General features: G+C 38.0%; 1 pseudogene; it reads left to right on the top strand.

Annotated features, from left to right (window-relative positions):
• The first annotated feature begins 3,665 nt into the window (after window positions 1-3,665).
• LOC147351581 (cyclin-G1 pseudogene) lies at window positions 3,666-4,326 on the top strand (annotated as a pseudogene).
• The last annotated feature ends 2,265 nt before the right edge of the window (window positions 4,327-6,591 follow it).

Genomic DNA, 6,591 nt, shown 5'->3' with positions numbered 1-6,591 from the left:
TCTTGTTTGAATGTAGATTCCTTGTGTGCCACTCAGATTTCCATGTTTCCATTGTAGTCTGGGTGTGAGAGTCCAGCTGCATGTTGGTGGAATGACTCATTTTTCCACCAAGGTGCAGATTTCTGTGAATCCCAGGGGCCACTGATTGGTGTGAAAGAGCAGTCAGCACAGGCTTGGCTCCTGGATCCATCATATGACTTGATTCAAAGTTTTCTTCATGGGCTTAAATTGCAAGAAGCAATTCAGCTATTCAGATAATTCATGCTCCAAAACCTTTAATGTTTACAAGTGGTTATTAAGAGCAGCTACTTGAGGGACTTCCCTAGAAGTCCAGTGGTTAAGATTCTGCCCTACCCCTGCAGGGGGCATGTGATTTCTGGCCAAGGAACTAAGATCTGACATTTGAACAGTGAGGTTAAAAAACACAAAAATAAATTAATATTTTAAAAAGAGCAGCTACTAGATACAATAAGGAAATACAAAGGTAATAGAAGCAAAATTACATCCTTTGGGTGTTTAGTAATCTCATCAAAGAAATAAATGTACGAGAAGTATAAAGATTTCAAATGAGTCAATGATACCCAATACAAGTATATATAAAATATATCCATCAATGTTTTGGAGTCTTAGAATAATAGAGTTAATGAAATAAAATTTACATTTTCAAGCAGGACAAAAAGAAAAAATTAAACAGAAAATTCTGTCTCCATGTTTGTTTGGGCCTCCTCCTTCCCTAATGTGCAGTGTGCACTTGCATTATGCATTAACCAGAGCTCCTCCAACCATAAAGATCATTTAACTTCTTAAAAGAGCAGTGTTCTTTCTCAGCTCCGTAGGGACTCATGGTGACTGGCTGTTCCACTTTGTAGGTGTGTACCTGAACTATGTATCCTTAGTAAACTTTATGTAAAATATCAGCATGTCATTTTGATGTATGATACTTTGTCTCAGAAATATATAAAAAGCCTTCAGCTTCTAAGAGGTGGAACATTTCTCCAAGCTTTCTGAGAATCTGCTTTCCGGGGTTATAGTCCTCAGTTTGGCTCAAATAAAATTCCCTTTTTAATTATTAACTGGGTAGTGAATTGATTTTTCATTGATAGAGTGAGCAAAATAGAAACAGGTTATCTATCTGGAAATTTTTATAATTTACAAAATTTTAAAATTTACAGAAAATCTCTAAGTACAAAAAAGGTTGTATATATTTTTGGAACCATTTGAGAGTAAGTTGGCAACATGATGTCTCATCAACCCCAAATACCTTGTTTCTATAAACAAGGCCATTCTGATACATAACCACAGAACAGCCGTCAAAATCAGGAAATTGATATCAATACATGCCACCATCTGGTTCTCAGCTACCTATCAAATTTCATTATTTGTCCTAATAGTGTCCTTTATCACTTAGTGATCCAATCTAAGTTCACACTTTGAATTTACTTGTCACCTTTCTTTAGTCTCCATGAATCACAGGAATGGTTCCTCATTTCTCACTTGACTTTCATAACATTGTCATTTTTTAAGATTACAGGACAGTTATTATGTAGAATATTGTTCAATTTGGGCTTTCTGATGCGCTTTTTTTTTTCCATGATTGGATTTAGGGTTTTAACTTTGGCAGGAAGAGCATGAAAGGGATACTGTGTTCTTTTCATTGTATCCGATCAAGGGGTACATGATTTTGATTTGCCCTTTGCTTGTGCTGTTAACTTTGATCAGTTAAGGTGAGGTCCGATTTTCCAGTATAAGTGTTGGTCACTCAGTTGTGTCCAACTCTTTGTGACCCTATGGACTGTAGCCCACCAGGCTCCTCTGACCCTGGAATTCTCCAGGTAAGAATACTGGAGTGGGTTGCCATTTCCTTCTCCAGATTATAAAGTTAGTCTTTTCTTCTTTGTCATCCATAAGTATTTTGTAGGGTGGTATTTTGAGACTGAGTAAATACTCCATACACCAATTTCACACACAAACCACCAGAACTCATCTAACATGAAATAGCTTTGCTACCTCTATAACTGTAAAGAAGTTTAATTTTTAATTTAAAATTAAAAAAAAGGAAATATCCAGGTCCAGATGCTTTTAGTAGAGACTCCACTAAACATACAAAGAATTAACACCAACTCTACACGGTCTTTTTTCAGAAAGGAGAAGAGGAGAGAATCCTTCCTAACCCATTTTATGAGACTGGTATAACCCTAACATAAAAAACCAGACAGTACAAAAAAGGTAAGCCAATATCCCTCATAAATAGACATGTAAATATCCTTAACAAAGTATAAGCAAATAGAATCCAGCAATATGTAAGAAAGAATTATATATGAGCTGCTGCTGCTGCTGCTGCTAAGTTGCTTCAGTCATGTCCAACTCTGTGTGACCCCATAGATGGCAGCCCACCAGGCTCCCCCCATCCCTGGGATTCTCTAGGCAAGAACACTGGAGCAGGTTGCCATTTCCTTTTCCAATGCATGAAAGTGAAAAGTGAAAGTGAAGTCGCTCAGTCGTGTCCGACTCTTAGTGACCCCATGGACTGCAGCCTACTGGACTCCTCCGTCCATGAGATTTTCCAGGCAAGAGGACTGGAGTGGGTGCCACTGCCTTCTCCATATATATGAGCAAGTTCGGTTTATTCCAGGGTTGCAAGGCTGATTCAGTATTCAAAATTCAACCAGTGTAATTCACCAGGTGAACAAGGTAAAGAAGAAAAACCACATGACCATCTCAATTGAGGCAGAAAGTACATTTGACAACATTCAACACCTATTCATGACAGAAATTCTCAGAAAACTAAGACTAGAGTGGAATTTCCTCAACTTGATAAAGAACATCTACAAAAACAAAACACCACACAGCTAACAGCGTATTTAATGATGAAAGACTGAATTATTTCCCCTGAAGATTGGAAACAAGTCAAGGATATCTGCTTTTATCACACATATTCAAGTCAAAGTACTAGCCAGCATAGTAAGGCAAAAAAGGGAAATAAAAGGGATACAGATTGGAAAAAAAGAAATAAAACTGTACCTTTGTGCAGATGGCATAGTGGTCTATATAGAAAATCCAAGGAATGTATTTTTCAAAACCCTAGAGATAGTACATGAGTTCAGCAAGGTTACAGCATATAAAGTAAACACATAAGAATCAATTGTATTTCTACATAGTATCGGCAAACACGTGGAAACTGAAATTTAAAATACTATTTATGGGGCTCCGAATTGACCCAGAGAAGGGCAGTGTCATCTTAGCGGCGCTGCAGAAACCCCTACCCAAGACGGCTCCCCCTCCCCGGGCCTGTCCCCTCTTGCCCACGAGTCCTCTCGCCTCGTAGGCCTCTCGGATCTAATATCGTGGGGTGAGGTGAGAGCAGGCCCGGGGAGGGTGGTTACCGCTAAGGAGCTGCAGTCGCGATCAAGATGATAGAGGTACTGACAACAACTGACTCTCAGAAACTGCTACACCAGCTGAATGCCCTGTTGGAACAGGAGTTGAGATGTCAGCCAAAGGTCTGCGGCTTGAGACTAATTGAATCTACACATGATAATGGCCTTAGAATGACTGCAAGACTGAGGGACTTGGAAGTAAAAGATCTTCTTAGTCTAACTCAGTTCTTTGGCTTTGACACAGAGACATTTTCTCTAGCTGTGAATTTACTGGACAGATTCCTGTCTAAAATGAAGGTACAGCCCAAGCACCTTGGGTGTGTTGGACTAAGTTGCTTCTATCTGGCTGTAAAATCAACAGAAGAGGAAAGGAATGTCCCATTGGCAACTGACTTGATCTGAATAAGCCAGTACAGGTTCACAGTTTCAGACTTGATGAGAATGGAGAAGATTGTATTGGAGAAGATGTGTTGGAAAGTCAAAGCTACTACTGCCTTTCAGTTTCTACAGCTCTATTACTCACTCCTTCAAGAGAACATGCCACGTGAAAGGAAGAGTAGCCTTAATTTTGAAAGACTAGAAGCCCAACTTAAGGCATGCTACTGCAGGATCATATTTTCTAAAGCAAAGCCATCTGTGTTGGCATTGTCTATCATCGCATTGGAGATCCAAGCACAGAAGTATATAGAGTTAACAGAAGGAGTAGAACGTCTTCAGAAACATTCCAAGATCAGTGGCAGAGATTTGACTTTCTGGCAAGAGCTTGTATCCAAGTGTTTAGCTGAATATTCATCGAACAAGTGTGCCAAACCAAACGTTCAGAAGTTGAAATGGATTGTTGAAATGGATTGTTTCCGGGTGTACTGCAAGGCAACTGAGGCATAGTTACTACAGGATAACCCACCTTCCAACAATTCCCGAAACAGTCCCTTAATTGGTAAATTTGGATGATTACGGCAACAAAAAACTTCTGAAGCCTTTCTCCACAATCCTGAGCTGTGGATTCCATAATATTATAATGGATTTAAGATGTGAAGCCTCAAAACATCACAAATAGATTAGCGTTGGTGTTCTCAGATTTGGGAAAACTGCCTAATTAAAATTACCCTATAGTGGAATTACTCAAATTTGAATTCACCTATGAAACATACAAATCAAAGTAACAGTATAAATGTGAAATGCAAATGACAAGCCTGGAAAGGTAAACTGTGAATCTTCATTTCTAACATTGATCCAAGTTTCTATATTGGGTCAATATATTGTATTTTGGTGGTGTTTAAAAAGGGTAACCTACTTAAATTTAAACTATGAAGTTTACATCAAAACCACCATTTCACAAATGCACTTTTTAAGGCACAATAAGGGTCACTATTCTAGACAGTGAGAATAGTTAGTTTCTCGGCACCTATGATGCAAGTAATTATTAACCCAGAGATGTGGACCTTACTGCTACATAGAAATCACATTTAAATTTGAGGGCATTTATGTAAAGCAAAACTACCAACTTGTTAATTTTGGCATGTTATCTTTAATATTTTTCTAGAAAACAGGTGATGTTTGTATCCATGATTTTAAAAGTTTTATACAAAATTTACTGCCTCAGTCTAGTCCCATCAAGAAAATTAGTTTTTACTGTACTAGTAGCTCAAAACAAATTAGCGTCACTCTGAAAACTTTTTAACACTCCATCAGTTTTTACTGAGGACTGTTTTTATAAAACTTGGTTCTAACTTAGAATTTTGCTTAAAAGGAAGAGAATATACTTACATTAATTGCCCCTACTGTGTGCCAAAAGCAAGTATTAAGAAAGGTAAGTAGGCATCTTCATAATTACAAGGTTGCTGAGGTGTGGTGTTTGGAAATCTACGGGGTTGAAGTGTTGCAGAGAGTTACTCCGTGCAGTGTGCAGCCTGAACCCATCCAGGATGGCTGCACCCAATTCTGACATCATTTTATGGCTATAGAGGCATTAGAAAATGAACCAAAGAACCACAGTGTATCTTATACTTGGTAAACCGTGTTTTATGGATAACTTTACAGTTTTCCCAAAATACTGATAAATTTCAATATTTTGAATACATCAGTGTTAATTCTGAGTTGCCAGAGGTAACCTAACCAACTCCCATTATGTTTTGGTACTAAGGGATATGCCTTTCAATAAAGTTACTGAAATGCAAAAAATAAATAAATAAATAAATAAAATACCATTTATGGGGATTTCCCCAATGGTCCAGTGGCTAAGACTTCACGTTCCCAATGGAGGGGGGCCTGGGTTTGATCCCTGGTCAGGAAGCTAGATCCCATGTGCTGCAACTAAGAGGTCACATGCCAGCAACCAAGAGTTGAAGATCCCACGTGCCACAACTAAGACCTGGCAGAACCAAATATATATAAGATGTTTAAAACTTAAAAAGCAATGCCATTTATGGGGGTTCCCTGGTGGTTTAATGGTTAGGATTTGGTGTTTTCATTGCTGTGGCCTGGGTTCAATCCCTGGTTGAGGGACTGAAATCTTGAGAGTGGGATGGCCGCCTCGAAAAAACAAAGCATTTACAGTTGCTAAAAAAATATGAAATATATGTGAATCTAATAAAACATATATAACAGAGTTAGTTTTGTTCATTTATAATTTTTTAAATAAAATCACCCAGTCTGTTAAACTTTCATTAACATTTATACTTATAACTGTATATAGTATTTTCATGTTTTACATTTCTTCTATATCTGTGGTTAAAACCAATTCTCGTTCTCATTATATTTTTAGTCTTTCTCTCATCTTACCAGAAGTTTTCCTATTTTTATTAATAGTTTTCCTATTTTTATTAATATTGAAAAAAGAACTACCTTTTATGTTTGTTATCTTTTAAGTCATTTGTCAAAATTTATTAATTTTGAACTCATGCACTATACTTGGGTTTTGTGAAGGTTTTTTGTTTTATGGAGTGCTGGCTGTGCTGCATCTTCTTTGCCGTGCCCAGGCTTTCTCTGACTGTGGTGCAGGGGCTTAGTTGACCCAAGGCACATGGGATCTTTGTTTCCCCACCAATGATGGAACCCAAGTTCCTGGCATTGGAAGGTGGAGTCTTAACCACTGAACCACTAGAGAAGTCCCGTGTGCTAGGGTATTTTAAAAACCACATTCCTTGAGATTTTCTGCATAGATCACCGTGCTATCTGCACAAAGGCAGATTAATAAATTCTGCCTTTCTGCTTT

This window comes from Bos grunniens, chromosome 19 (genome assembly GCF_055505025.1).
Source record: "Bos grunniens cultivar Pamir isolate PY7600 chromosome 19, Bosgru_T2T1.0, whole genome shotgun sequence".
NCBI lineage: Eukaryota > Metazoa > Chordata > Mammalia > Artiodactyla > Bovidae > Bos > Bos grunniens.
Note: the sequence above shows the minus strand (reverse complement) of the source record. Positions and strands in the feature narration are given on the sequence as shown.